Here is a 16551-nt window from a genome sequence, read left to right as displayed (position 1 = left end):
TTTGGTCTGCAGTCATGGGCACAATAACTTCTTGGAAGTGCGCGTGTAATTATAAGTGTTCACACTCTATTAACGGTTGGGAGTTGGTGTCAAAACGGACCTTTTATTTTCATCAAAATCAAGACTCATTAGGAAAGCTACATCCTTCTGTGACCAAGCATAGAAGGGTACAAAGTGACATTGATTTGGATGTCACACATAACATCACAGAACGAACAGAAGATCGACATGTAGAAAGAACTGAAGAGTCCAATAGTGATGGAAGGAAGGCTTTCTGCAACTGTTCTTTCTATTGCTATGGCGGGCGGTTTGTGCATACTTCAACCCTTTATCGACACCAAATTCTTTCAAAGAGATTTGGGAGCTTGAAGCTCCATTTTGGTTTAGATGTGCCACATGTAGCACCTTCCTGGAGTGAAGGTCTCAACGTGGAGGAAGAGAAAATGGAAGATTCAAATGGCGGTGACCATCATGCAGATGGTGACGACCATTTACAGGCTGATGCTAGCGTGCAAGATAGCAGGGAGGAAAATGAGGAAGGGACATCTATTGTTCTATTTGAACTAATAGAGAGAATAGTAGAACTTCAAAGTTTATGGGATGAACATAAAATGCCAATAGGTGTTCAAGATCAAATGCTACGTCTTCTGTTTGGTGACCTTGGTGGAGCTAGGGTAAAGAACTACTCTTCGAAAAGAAGCCTAGCTAAATTGTTGGTTCAGTTGCCAAAGACATGGGAAGGTGAGCTTGGAGGGGTACAAATACCCGCGTGCTGGGATCAATTACAAACAATGTTGAAAGGTTTGGGGATGGTGACTGCCTCTCGTTATCGTATTTGTACAGGAAGTAATGGAGCAAAGCACGCACCAGAACTTCTATACCCAAGTATAGAGGAAAACTTTGTAAGAGAGGTTCTAAGGTGTGCCTGTTCAGGTGCTTCAAACTCCAAAAAGCTTTAAGGTGACTGTATTACTTGCTGTGAAAAGTGCAGAGTATGCACAAAGCCAAGAAAGTCAATGCTTGCTTTTGATTATATTCCAATAGGACCTCAACTGAAGCTTCTTACAAGGAGTAGAACCTTTTGTCATGAGCTATTGAGTTTGTGGCGCCATAAAAATCAATGGTGTAAGGGAGATGCATTTTCTACGGGAAGGCATATAAAGGAATTTTGGGATGGAACAAAATTCCAAGGAGTGAAGAACTTTTGGGACCCATTGTCAACATATGAGCTGCCATTTGTTTGCTCTACACCTGGATGTAAGAAGTCTTACATGACTTTTCCCTTTGACAAACGCTCTCAAAAACTTGAAGATGCATGGGATGCTGATCGAGCAGTGTACACTTTTATCTGCTCCGAATGCAAGGAAGAAATCGAATGTGAGAAAAGGTTGTGCAAGGTAATGATGTCTATCTTCCTCTTTTTCTTAGCAAAATATACACTGAATGTCCTTACTTACTTTGATTGTTGGTGTGCATAATCAGGGTGACCCTAGAAGTATAGCTCTCTTGTTGCATTGGGACGGGTTTCAAACTTCAAGAACCACACAAAAAAGTTGTGGGGTTGTGGAGATTATGGTGCTCAATGCTGGAAAACAAAACTCTATGGATATCATGCCAGTCTTGTTTATTCCACAAAGCTGCAAAAAGATTATTAAGTCTTCCGGCGATGTCTTCGGATCATTTCTGAAACCATTAGTGGATGAGTTGGAATCACTTTATATTGATGGAGTGGATGTATTATATGAGTATCCACTAGAAAACATCTTTGATGATACGAGGGTGGAATCTAAATTCTGTAAGATACGAATTATGGTTATGATGGTTACCGGAGACCATCCGGCCCAATGCAAGATTGGCTTGTTCAAAAATGGGGGACAAGAGTTCTGCAGGAGAGATAAGCCACATGCATCACTTGCAAGAGATAGGCCTGGACTAGAAGGGAGTTATATTTACAATGAAAATCGCTTACAAGTCAGATACCCACCAGTTGCAAGAACAACAAACGAGATGGTTCATGCCATAGCTGAGGCAAAGAGGTGTTGTACTTTTGCTGAGAAGGATGAGATTTGGAAGAAAGCTGGTTTATCAGGGGAGTCAATACTTTGGAGACTCTTTGACTTATATGGATTTGACCCCTCTCTTGACTTGGTTTTTGATGTAATGCACACCTTGTCTCTAAATGTTTTCAAGAAGTATATTGCACACTTATTCCAGAATGCAGATTCTCCAGTGAAGAAAAATATTGATGAAGCCACTTTCACTGTTACAAAATTGGCACCAGCATGTATTCGCTATGGTCGGTGGCCAAACTCACCAAGTGTCTATTATGAATCCTTCAAGGCGGAAGAGAATCAAAAGTTTATGCAGTGGTGTCTACCATATATTCTAAGAGTCGTAGATGGTATTCCGCATGAGATGCAAACTTTAGGAATCTTGTTGGTGGACATAGCACATAGCTTTTATGGCTACAGTCGAGAACATGGAATGTCGGCTACTGACATTCAGGTTATCAAATCCTTGATGCAATCTTGGAGAATCCGAAAGGAGGAATACTCAGGAGCAAACTCATCACCCTTGGAGCATGTAGCTGGAAGTGGGGAACTACTTGAGGATATTTTGCGGCATGGACTACATGACATATATTGGTGCTATATGTTCGAACGTTTAGTGAAAGCGTACAGTGCTATCAAAACAAATAGCATAAATGATGAAGCATCTTTTGTACAATTCTATCTGAGAATGTTTTTCACAAAAGTATTCCAAGCAATCCAACATGATAAAGATGCCCCTGCTACCTTGTGATAGAGTCCTACAACAATTGCATAGTGTATTGGGTTAAACTACTGCAGCTGATTGTGCAATCGGGGCCTCCATTGAGTGCTGCACTTCACATCTTGATGGACTATTCAACGTTACTTCTATTGGAAAGGCAAGATCATTGTGGAACGACATCTTAAAGTATGGCAAGAGAGCATCTTGTACTGATAACATTCTTATGAAGGGTATTGCAATATCAAAGAGGAGGGGGAATTATAGGGTTCCAACATCTGAGGAGGTTACCTACTTAAGGAGCTTTTGGAACATCGATGATGAAATCTTTTCATTTGGTGATGTGCAAACATATGACAAAGTCTTCTATAAAGGAGAAATTTTCAAGATTGGCAATGATGTAGTTGTAAAGGTGGACGCGTTAGACACCTTGTCTGAGGAGAGAGGTCATTGGAAAGCTCGCATAACCTCTTTCTTCTCCATGCAGCTTGATGGGAAAGCAATGATGTTTTTTGGTGCAACTTACTACAAACAATGTATTACAGGAGACAATTATTCAGAGGAACTAGTCATAGATACAATGACTGGAATGAGCATTCTTCAGAAAACACCGCTTCCATTTACTTGGGATAGTGTGCGGCCTATCTATTCTTTGCTTCATAAATTTATCCCATTGCCATTACCGAGGAGCCAAAGATTGATTGCATATGAAGTTAAGGACCTAAAGCAGAGGGCTAAGCTACTAATGGAAGGCAATTGTGGGAATGTACCCTTGTGGTTGGAGCATGATGACATTGTCAAAGTCCGTTTAGAAAACAATGGTACAATACAATTCAAGCATGCTGTTGTAAGATGTGTACAATGTGACAGCAAAATCACAAAGCTTGCTATTTTGAAATCTGATGCAAGTGATCCTCATATATGGAAAGTTCATGAGGAGGAAAACACATGGAGAGATTGGGATTCTTGTGTTCTTTTAATCAAAGATTGGATTGTACTAAAACGTAAAAAAGTTAGAAATCTTGGAGAAAGTGATCGATGGATCCCTATTTTATGGAGATGTCCATAAGTCAAGGACATGAGAAAAAGACATTCATAAAGTACTTGATCACATAAGGATTTTGCTATTAGAGAAGTAAATGATTTTGTGGTTTGAATTTTATTATATGGTTGAGCATTGTTCTCTCTATGATTTATTTTCATCTTAACTTTTTGTATTGTTCGAGTTATATCTCAAGTGGCACAAATTGAAACTTTTTGGAGTCTATCTTATCTGCATATGTCGACTACTCTTGTAGGGCTCGCATGGATCTTCCACAGTCAATTTTTCAGCAACTAGTTTCACTTCCTCATGAGGAGACTGTGAAACTACTCGACACTTGGAGGGAACATCACTCTTTGGGTAACAAAAGGGTTGTTGGTAACTCAACTAGTTCTCTTCCATATGATCGGATCATATATGATCAAGTCTTTAGAGCTCCTCCTCCTAAACATAGAGAGCACAATAAGTTGTATGGTAGAGAATTTCTTAAAAAAGAGGATCATGGTCAGTATAGAGTGTTGTGTGCAAATTATGGGATGGTGCGAGGGTGGTTTGCAAAGGTAGGGCCAATTGCAGATTTGAGACATAATAGCAAGGGTAAAGATATGGTTTTGAGTATCATCCGAGACAAGATGGGTGAGCTAAAGCCAGTGAAAGTATATGGTGTGGAATATTTGTGGAAAGAGCCCGACATTTACAATTGGTGTATAAAGTCATTGGCGCCCAAAAGAAAGTGGACCAAACAAAAGGCTTGCAAAGGCGCTATAATGGTATAAGTTTTTGTATTATCTTTTTATTTTGCTTTCAAATCATATGCTATGTAGATGTTTATCTTATTCTTGAGTTATGTTACATTTTTAAGGATACTCATGATGTTCAAGAGCTTGACAATGATGGTGTAGAGAAAGAGACAGAATTATCATCAAAGGTAATAGTATAGAATGATTTTTAAGAGTTTTGATATTAAGTTTCTTATTGAGTAATTTTTATTAGGACGAGGATGCTTCCAAGCAAAGTTATGATGAGAACTTTGTAGATGTGGTAGAGGGCGATAAAGACATCTCATAATCCACACTGGTAATTGATATATACTATTCTTTATACAAGTGTAATGCCGATCTTTTAAGATTTTTTAAAGTTTTGTGTATGTCTTATGTATTCAGAAAGAACCTGATGTATACATTCCAGAAATATCTTGGGACAATGATGAAAATCATATGGCTGCATATGAGGTATATGAAGATCATGCTACTTCTTTTGCTCTCTCTCATTTCATATCTACATGATGATTTATTTATGTGAAAATGTTGGCTTAGGAGTATCAAAATTTTATGAAAGAAAATATCTTTTCTAGTGCACTAGGAGATGTGGATTCAATGTCTTTGTCTGCTGGTCATAAGTCTCATGAAACTTCAATCGAGAAGCCGGTGAGATTTTGTTCATGTTTTTTTCCCATTGTGTAACATTTTTAGAGATGTAAAAAATATCAAGTTGTGTTTTTTGTGTTGGTAGATATCGGATAAGTTAAATAAAGTTGAAAAAATTGCATCTAAAGGGTGCGATGAAGAGCATTCTACAAAGAGTACTCGAAAACGGAAGGTATTCAAATTATACTATTAAACTAATGCTAATTGTAAACTTGTTAAATAAATGTCATTAAAGTAAGCTTGGGTTATGTCTTAGGCTACAACTAAGCTTGCTGAACTCCTTCAAAAAAAAAAGAAGGGTCAAAAGCTAAGAGGATTCAAAAGTCAAAGGTAGCTGTTTTGTTTTTTGTTGATGGCTCTAAACACTTATACTATGGTAATAAATCTAAAGTAATGTGTCTTGTCTCTCTTTTTAGGATGTTGAGAAAGATGTTTTTGTTTCTAATGAGAAGGCTACCTTGGAAGTGCAGGTTTGTTTTCAATCTTACAAATATATCTTATGCTTACTCTCGAAAAGATTGCAACCATATTCTCTAATTTAACTCTTTATTGTGTAGGCACGCAAACTCACTAGAGAAGATCAAGAAACCATTCTGATGAAATGGTTTGGGGTTAGAAGAGTGGAAGAAGTGTATCCATTTGTGAAGCCTACTTACATGGCTTAAAAAAAAACGAACTCCTTTTTTTGTAGAAAAACGTGTGAAACTAGCTCTTCTACTATGTGTGAAGATTTGGTAGCTTGGCTTTTATTAGAAGGCATGATGATTGTAAGACTTGAAAAGATTGGCTCTCTTTCTTTGAAGGATGTAGAAGTAGCTAATGATAAAGACTAATGGTTGTATGATGGACTTTGTAAGAATTTTTGAGAGACATCTATATGAAAGTGATCATTTTTAGTTTTCTATTTAATCTTTATCTCTTTTAGTCACAAAGTATGTGCTATTTTGTATATGTTATGTTAAATTGATTATTTATGTGGATTATTATAATACAACTACATAAATAGCATTGTGTGGTTACAACTATGTAGATGAAAGAAGAATTTATTACTATATGGTTAGTTAAAACTCCCATATAGCTATAATATTATGGCTACAGCCATATAGGAGAATCCGAGTCAAGCTGGTAAGAAATATTGCTATATGGTTACTTAAAACTCCCATATAGCTATAATATTATGCTTACAACCATATAGAAGTATTCTCATTATTACTAGTTTGCACTCTTACTAGATATGTGTATTCAATCTAGTAAGTTGCCTAGTAATTATATTTTTTTTGCTATATAGAAATGCGTCCAAAGTTCCTTGTATATCCTCAACTGCAAGCTCATGCACCGCAATCACATGATGAGCACCATGACCATCAACGTCCACAATACCCACATTTTCTCCAACGACGACGAAAGCAGCAGCTCGACTCCGCCACGCTCGCCGCCATATAGAGCCCCCCCTTTGCCCGATGATCCATTCGAGGAAGCAATCCGAATTTGCACCGCTGCAGACGGCGACTGCAACTTATACTCATCGTTGATGGGCACCGGCGCACATATTGAGAGCTCGACGTCGTCCTCTTGCTTCTCTACTCATTTGGATGGTCTCTTGCGACAGGACGTTGGTGCACACGCAGCTGGATTTTCCCCACGTTCAGAATGTTGGTCAATATCCCCTCATCATCATGAGTTCAAGTTAGCAGATCATCATCAGGCAGTCAGTACAACCTCCCCTTCGACTAGCACTACAGACCATTTGACTTTCTCTTCCCTCTCAACGCCGCGCTCCTATGTTAAGCTGCTTCGACGTAAGAAAAAATCCTCTAAGACCCGATATTGTTGTTTGTTGAAGAATTGCCAATTCCCAGACATTGTCCCTTCTACTCGAACTTCACTTCCCGGTCGTTATAGTCATAAGCTGGCTTCTCAACAAAATTTAAAGGTATGAAAAACTTTGCCAAACTTTTCACTATTCTCCTTTCCTTAATTCTGTAATTTAGATGCTCGATCGAGGGTCCCATAGTTCTACGAGTCGAATAAATTATTACACAAAGCATTGGTATTATTGTTGCAGGAAAAAACCTTTTGCAAGATCTGCACTTGATATTGCTAACTACCCAATGAAGGATAAAAACACATCATCATCAACCAGTGTCTTCAGAATATGTGCCTTTTAATGCACGTACCTTTGAACATTCAATTGTACTCGTCAAAAGATTGTATCACGATGTTTTATTAATGCACACACGAGGACCTTATAGTATAAGCCACTTAAAAGGGTACTAACAACGTTGGTCTAGCGACGCTTTTGGAGAAAATTTCCTCGTTTGTATAAGCATCAATATCACGGTTGGTATATATACTAACTCAGACCAACATTTATGTTGACGTCATTTTGGACAAAAAAATTGAAACCCGTGCAAGCACATTTTGAGGAGAGAGAGAGAGAGAGAGAGAGAGAGAGAGAGAGAGAGAGAGAGAGAGAGAGAGAGAGAGAGAGAGAGAGAGAGAGAGAGAGAGAGAGAGAGAGAGAGAGAGAGAGAGAGAGAGAGAGAGAGAGAGAGAGAAACCCTTTCTCCTATCTTCTCATCTCCCTCCTTCAAACATACATATATCACCACGCACGCGCACACACGTGTACACACACACACACACACACACACACACAAAATTTTTCACTGGACAAAAAAGCTTAGGTGATGATTATTTGAGGAGCCCTTCATCTACATCTCTATTATGCCGCCCATTACATGATCACAGAAACAGATGTCACAGTAGAAGCAGGTGTCTGGACGCTCAGCTAAAGGTAGAATACGAGTCGCCAAGACTACCCCATATTCCCGAGTGCGGGGAGTACTGTTAAAATATCCCCTTAGTTGATGACCATGACTACGGTACAAGAAAATCTTATGAGAAGGTAGAAACTGGGCTAGCAGGTATAACCAATCTGAAAAACCTGGCTTTATTGAATATTCTATGTAATAATACTGTGGCCCTAGGCCCAGTGCCTCAACAACCATCGCCAATCGGATATTGTTTTTGAAATGCTCATGACCCCAAAGAGTCACTCGCGTCACTCGGTCCTCATAGGTCCACCACTTAGTTTGGGAAACTGAGGTTCCTAATTGTGGAAATAAATGAAGTTCATAACGGAGTAAGATTGCTCTCCGAGTAGATGTACTTGATAGATAAAGATGTGCAGTTGCTATGGAAAAAACCTGTTCTTGACTATATATATGCCATAATTTGTTAGATATTCCTGGTAAGCAGATTAGCTGAAGATGCTAAACTCTTAAAATGTTACTTTGGACTTGGTTTTTGTAAGATTATCACCCATCCTTTATAGACCCACTTTTTTTTGACTCCTAGACTAGATTGGAAAGAAAATAGATTACCCAAAACTGATTATACTCTAACCGTTAAGATCGGCGCATATTTTACCCTAGTAGATAATTGAATGACATAAAGCTTACTATAGGGTTGGGAAGTAGGTGTAAACCTACTATTTAAGATCATCCGAGGCTTAATACAATAAACTCGTAACAAATTTGCGGACTAGGTATCGACTATGGGAATAGATTGCTATCTATTGCAATTGGGTATGTGGTGTACAATATGAGCTGTCCGTGCATTTAACTTTATACTATCTGTTCATTGTTCAAAAAATGCTATGTAGCAGGGTTTGTTACACTGGGTATGCAATGTAGCTGGAGTTGCTTCGGAAAATTTACTTTGGACTCGGTATTTTGTAAAATATCACTTTCTCTTTTATGAACCCACTTTACGACTCCGAGACGAAAATGAAAATTAAAAAAAACTACCCAATAGTGGTTAAATCTCTCACCTTTTAGCATGACATGAGCTTACTGTATGGTTCGGGGAATTATATGAGAACAGATGGGTATGGTCTTCCAAGGCTGGATGCAATAACTCCGACCGCGTGTAGACTATGGGAATACATAGTTATTTGGGGCCATGAGGGGGCGGACAATATGGCATGTCCTTGCATGTAACTTAAAATTATCTTTACCTTTTTTAGGATAAATTAAAAATGCTATGTGTTTGGTTTTTTATTCCCTGCATTAAGTGATCGTGCCTCCTGCTGCACGCTACCGCCTGTACTGTGGGGTGGGTCTGCAGAGCCGATTGGGTAAGCAGAATTAGCGCGAAAGGGCCTGTATCTACTGGATCTCTAGCTGGGGGTAATCCCTGAGGATTTGCCCTCATTTAGCGACCTCGATTGTAGGGGCTGGTACAACTGGGTGGCGCGTCTTCTGCAGATGGCATCAACTTGTATAAATGACTCACAAGGTGAGTACTCATACTCACTTAGCGGTGTTTTTCCGTTTTCGCCTCTCTGTGTGTGAGTTCAATACTGTGTGAGTGATTATCTGCTAAAGCTGTGGGCTCAACATGCCGAAAAAATATGAGAAGACGATTGTGGAGGTTTCCTCAGCTCCTAATCTACTGGTTAACATAAATCTGTTCTGCTCTTTAGACTGTTGAAAGATTGTATAGCCGGAAGATCTGGCTGTAGCTTATTTCTTTGGAAAATGGAAATTTTGGAAATTTGCTCAATCTGTTCTTTTTGTAAAAAGAACCAGGCTCTGTAAATCTGTTTTGTTCTTGTTTATGGTATGTATCTCATATTGCTAAGAATCATTGGGAATTTTACTATTGGTTTACTTAATAGGAGATGTGAAGTAGTGATTCTCTAATAATGTTAGATTTCCGTGGAAAAAGCGGTGTGGCAAATAATGGCTGGGTTCTGAAAACGGTTTTTTAGCTGAGATTACTGCCAGGTTTCGATGGTATGCTAATGAATGACTGCACTGATTACTATGGCATGCTGTCTAAATGGAAATTGCTATTTCTATGAGGTTTTTTTTACTTTCCAAAAGAAGGTAAGCACTATTGTAGTGGGTACTTCAGGGCTTTGAATAAATGCTAGAATTTCATAAAATAAGTTAACTAAAAAATAAACTCAAAACAGTGAGCCTGATGGTTCGGTTACCTCGGTAAGTTGAAAAAAAATTTGAATTAGTACTCTAGATAATGGTACAGATCTTGGACGGATTTTTTTAGAACAGACGTCTAATTTATTGATTTAATTAAAAGATATTCTGGAATTACTAAATACTTCGGGTGTATTGCCCTAGTTTCGGAGATTTGGAAATGAATGGCATCATATACAAGAGTGTGGTAGATAGCTGGTTTCAAATGTACCTGGACTTTTTTACCATAGTACTTCACTAGCTGGGAATATTAGTGAATGTTTCCTATTACTGCTCACCTAGTCAGCATACACACTGATTTTTACTAGCCATAGTTCGTTGGAACCTCGAATATTCAATAATATTTGCTGGCCATTGACTGCTGGTTTTTTATTTTTCTCTCAAGTATATATTAACTGGTCTTTTTCTAACATCTTGCTGTATATAACACAAAATGCTTCTAGTAGGTTGGTTTAAAAAAAGGGGTGCTTGATATGATGAGTATGTCATAAATTTTCCCTTTATCTGAGCCTGGCCGAAGACTTTTAAGATATTTCTCGAACGGTGTCTGAGCTGGCTCTTTGTGACTGAGTCGTTCAGTGTATTGTGGTATACAATTGTTAGCTGACATGTGGTAGTAGTATGTTTGACATGACATAATAGCAAGGTTATTTGTTGATAAAGGTTATGAATTTATCTAAGATAGGGGTATCTTAGGTATGTAAAGTGGTAAATACTGAGTTGTTTTTTGCGGGATATCCCAGCTTGGTTATAAAAATGGTTCCAAAAATAGGATCACTTCCAAAAGTTGTGTATATACAAGGAAGTGGAAAAACCTTTTGCAAGATCTGCACTTGATATTGCTAACTACCCAATGAAGGATAAAAACACATCATCATCAACCACTGTCTTCAGAATATGTGCCTTTTAATGAACCTTTGAACATTCAATTGCTCACAAGTAGTCGTCAAAAGATTGTATCACGATGTTTTATTAATGCACACATGAGGACCTTATAGTATAAGCCACTTAAAAGGGTACCAACGACGTTGGTCGAGCGATGCTTTTGGAGAAAATTTCCTCGTTTATATAAGCATCAATATCACGGTTGGTATATAATATACTGACTTAGAACAACATTTATGTTGACGTCATTTTGGACAAGAAAAATTGAAACCCATGCAAGCACATTTTGAGAAGAGAGAGAAAGAGAGAGAAACCCTTTCTCCTATCTTCTCATCTCTCTCCTTCAAACATACATATATCACCACGCACGCACACACACACACACACACACACACACACACACACACACACACACACACACACACACATTTGCACATTAGAATGAAAGCACACAAACACAAACACATTATGCAGACGTATTCATATACACATGCACATGCAAAAATTTATCACTGCTTATTAATGTTCTCTATTAGGTAAGCTGACTTTGTTAATTATCTTAGTTTTTTTTGATTAAATTTAATTGTGATGTTTGTACTAAGCTGTGTTAATTAATTATCTCGGAGTAGCTAGAGACATAGTAAATATGAAGAAGGATAGAGATAAATGTAGAGACGAGAAAGGAGGCAGGTGGATTGGGTAATTAAGTAAGATAGATAGGTATGTAGCTATAGATGTAAAGAGAGCAAGGTAGAGAGAGGTAACGTCAAGAGGTAGACAACATTAAGATAGATATAAATAGGAAAAAGTAGTTGGATTTTGAGTTTGAGAGATAGAGTGCTAGATAGTAGAAGGTGTTTAATTTAGACGTAGAGAGATAGAGATTGGAATTAGTGATGAAGAGAATGAAAGTGATTGAGATCATAGAGGGAAAGAGGCATGGAGAATATAAGGTGGAAAAATAGAGAAAAAGAGAGGTAGATATATAGAGAAAAATTGAGGTAGACATAGGTACATAGAAAATACAAGATAGAAATAGATACATGTATATATTGATAAGAAATATATGTAGATAAAGAAGTAGAGATATAGAATATTGATATAGAGAATGGTAGTTAGATAAAGGTAGACATATGTAAATCGACAATAAAGAGTAGTGATGAGAAAATAAAGATCGAGATCGAGATCTATCTAAGGTCTTTTCCTTTTTTCCTACGTACAAGGCTTTCAAGATAAGGGTCCGTTAAGAGCAAGACTGAGTACGAGCCAATGAGGTCCTTCCTATTATATATGTGATTCAATATTTATAGACTGAGGGTACATGGTTGTGTCAAGCTTCTTATGCCTCGGGTGTGCGACATGACTTGGCCTATTGATAACTTTGATGCATTCAGCCATAATTATCCGTGATTTTTTTTCCCAGAGCTTCCTTGTCGACTTATGTATATATATATTTTAAAAAAAGACCACTGTATCAGTGTGCCATGTTTGACTAAAAATAACTCCAGACATTCATGATCAATTTATGGACAAATCCAAACCTCAAATAGATAGGTCTTGTATCCTGTTTTTAGTCAAATCAAGACATCCATGCTCAGTTTATTGACCATTCCACACCTCGATTGGATATATCTTGTGTCCTATCTTGTGTCCTGTATCAGAAGCATATCATTGATCACACGTGATCCTAGTAGACTGTTTAAAGTTATATAAGAGGTAAATAAACATTGAGTTCTTACCAGTATGATTAAATCAAGGCACTTTTACACACAATTATGCATTATGTATGTTTGTCCAAAAGGAGTGTTATGTGAGTGGCTATCTCCTGTTTATGTCAAAAGGATGTGAAGAAACGATAGTTATATATGTAGAGAAGCCAAAGCCACCTTTGCTACCATAACCTTGTATTTTGTATATATGAGTCAGGCTATGAATTAAAGCCTTTTGAAACTGTCATAGAGAAACTCCATACTTATGTTACACACGTTCAACAACAGTGTTCCATTGCGTATAAGAGGCTTAAAGCATACCCATTATCATTGGGTAATTACATCTATCTGGGTTGGCCAGGTAAATGGTTTTAATTGTGTGCACATAGCCAATCACCATGAAAATCTTCAAGTGTTTACCGCGCCGTTTTATCGTGTTTTGTAGAGAGAAGGTGCAAACTGAACTAGAGAAAGAAGAGAGAGGAGGGCGGGTTTTTTTTTGTGTTTAAATTATTTATGCAACTGTTTTCGCATTTATTACCGCGTTTCTTACTGTAGTTGTTATCGTTGTTATTACCGCGTTTATTTTTGAGAAAAAATTAGCACCTAAACTTTCAAATTCTGTCTTAAACATCCCTCCCCCCCCTCAAATTTTGGTGTTTCTCTCCTCTTAATAAAAATTAAAGAATATTGTATGAAATTTTTAAATTTAAAATTAAAAGAAAAGAGAAAGAAAGAGAAAGAGGGATAGAGAGAAAGAGAGAGAGGGGGGGAGGGGATAATAAGATTACAATCGGTTACAATTAAAATAATCGCTGTCAATTGATTAACATAATTGAGCATGCTCACAAATTTAGAGAGAGGAAGAGGGGGGAGAGAGAGATAAATGGATTACACGATAAAAGAACTTCATAACTACAAAATGTTTATGAATCATCTTCCAAAATATCCGTACATGAGGCATCATCCAATTCTAAGCCCATGGCTCCTAAATCAATAAAGAGAGAAACGGAATTGTCGTTTGTGGATGCATTGGCTTCATCATCTTCGAGTTCGTCATCCTCCATCTCATCATCTTCATCATCACGACAATCAATATCCTCGCTAAGACTTGCCGCCACCAGACTTGGTTCATCAACCTCCCTCTCCTCTGTCTCCACCTCATCCAAAGTCAAAGGTGGAACATGGTCGAAGATGGTCTCCACTTCATTAATTAGTGGAAAAAATGGTTCTCCCGCGAGGTGTTACAAAAATTACGAACCAAAGTTTTGGTTGGTGGATTGCTGGGATATAGATGACCTATAAAAGAGAAGCTCAAAGTGAGTAACATTGGTATAATTAATGCTACAAGCAAATAAGAATAAAAAGGTACTTGTCACTCACCTACTCACAATTGCGCGGTAAAACTAAATTGTTATACCTCCCTGTGTGATGCACACTAGAGTCCACCATGTAGAGGCCATTCTCATGTCGTCTAGACACATTTGCAAACCACTTGCACTCGAAGATGAAGGTATGAAAGGTTCTAAAATTAACCTTTAGTATCCTTTCAATTGTTCCGTAGTACGTGGCTTCATCATCGTCTGTGTCAAAGTTGCCCATGATGGCACAATCCATGGTGGTTCTACGCTCGTCAATGTGACGTGTATGAAAGTGACGATTCTTTGACCACATAGAGTTAAAGTAAAGGCACTACAGAATAGAAAAATATTGTTTATCAAATACAAATTAAAGATAATTTTATGAAAAAAATTTACAATATGGTTTAGGTTTATGAGTACTCTACCTTTGGTACGCAGCCTCGTGCATAATCCCATTCCTTGCAGGTGATGTCTTCTTCATGCGCTTTTGCCTTGATCATTTTCTCATGAATCCACTCTGCACTAATGAGATAACCATACAGTCTCTTTACTTGCATCCGACAACGCAATGTACTCTGATTCCGTAGTGTAAGACGACGTACAATCTTGAAGACATGACCTCCAAGATACTGCTGCTCCAGCAAATATGAATACATAGCCAAATGTCGATCTCCTATCGTCGACACAACCCGCATAGTATGTATCCGCATAACCCACGATGGATGCATCACTGTTCCTGAAGCGTAAACACCTGCCAACCATACCTTTGAGGTACCTAAGAATGTGCTTCACTACTTCCCAATGCTTGCTGCTAGGATTTTCCATATATCGGCTCACCACTCCCACTGCAAAAGCAATGTCTGGCCTTGTGGCCACCATAGCATACATGAGACTACCCACTGCCAAAGAATATGGTAACTTAGCCATTTCTACTCGCTCAGCATCAGATTTGGGTGCATCTTCCTTGCTGCATTTCAAGAATGCCTGCACTGGGGTACTCAATGTCCCCCCCTGCAAATTGAAACGCTCCAAAACTTTCTCGATGTATGCATGTTTCTTGAGACAAGTCAAGAATAAAATGTTTGCAATCTCTTTTGGCAATCTCCGCAATGGATTTTCCCAGCTATAAGCATGTCATCAATATACAGAACTAGAATGATCATCGAGCCATCATCTAGCTTTCTTGTGTACAAGCAATGATCCTCTTCGCTCCTTTTATAACCTTGAGACCTCATACATGCATCAAATTTATGATATCACTGCCTTGAACCCTGCTTTAAGCCATAAAGTGCCTTTTTGAGCTTACATACTAGCTCCTCACGAGATGCGTTCTCTTGAACAAACCCTTCAGGCTGCTGCATGTAAACATCCTCATCTAGATCCCCGTGAAGAAATGCTATCTTCACATCCATTTGGACAAGTTCCATGTCCTCAATCGCTACAAGACCAAGTACGGTTCTAAGCATTGTCATCTTGACCACAGGCGAGAAGATTTCATCAAAGTTGACTTCCTTTTGCTGTTTGAACCCTTTGGCTACAAGCCTAGCCTTGTACTTTGGATTTGGATCTCCTGAGGTAAACTTCTTCTTGTAAACCCATTTGCAAGGTAAAGCTTTTGCATCATTTGGCAGTTCTACCAAGTCCCAAGTGTCATCAGCCAGAATTGAGTTATACTTAGATTTCATAGCCTGCTCCAACTGCACCACATCATCAATTAACATGGCTTCTTGGTAGCAGCTTGGCTCACCGCAATCGGTCAACATGATGTAATCAAGACCTGGCTCGAAAAGCACAAGTGGATGAGAGACTCTAGTAGAACATCTCACTCCTTGAACATTGCTATCCGCTCCTTCTGGAGCATTGCTAGTGGAAGGTACATCACTAGCCCATTGAGTTGATTTCACTGTCTCTGAGGCAACATCCTCAAAAGTGACTCTCCAAACCTCTATTTCCTTGATAGGTTGTTTATGCATCTTCGACTCATTGAAGATCACATCTAAACTACGGATGACTTGACGAGATTTTGGGTGCCAGAGATAATATCCGATCTCTCCGTCTGCACCATATCCAATGAAAATACATTTTTGTGACTTTGGCTCTAACTTCAGTCAAAGTTGTTTAGCCACATGAGCATAATCTTCATAACCAAAAACACGTAGATAGTCATAGTGGGTCATACGTCTAGACCATTACTCTTCTTGAATCTCATAATTCAATGGCGTACTAAGCGAACATGTATCAGTGTACCATGTTTGACTAAAAATAACTCCAGACATTCATGATCAATTTATGGACAAATCCAAACCTCAAATAGATAGGTCTTGCATCCTGTTTTTAGTCAAATCAAGACAT

At 38.3% G+C, this 16551-nt stretch overlaps 1 pseudogene; it reads left to right on the top strand.

The window, feature by feature from the left end:
* Positions 1-1572: 1572 nt before the first annotated feature.
* Positions 1573-5976, top strand: LOC147445346 (uncharacterized; annotated as a pseudogene).
* Positions 5977-16551: the final 10575 nt, after the last annotated feature.

This window comes from Adiantum capillus-veneris, chromosome 12 (assembly GCF_014529385.1).
Source record: "Adiantum capillus-veneris isolate H3 chromosome 12, ASM1452938v2, whole genome shotgun sequence".
Lineage (NCBI taxonomy): Eukaryota > Viridiplantae > Streptophyta > Polypodiopsida > Polypodiales > Pteridaceae > Adiantum > Adiantum capillus-veneris.
This window is presented reverse-complemented; position numbering and strand designations above follow the sequence as displayed.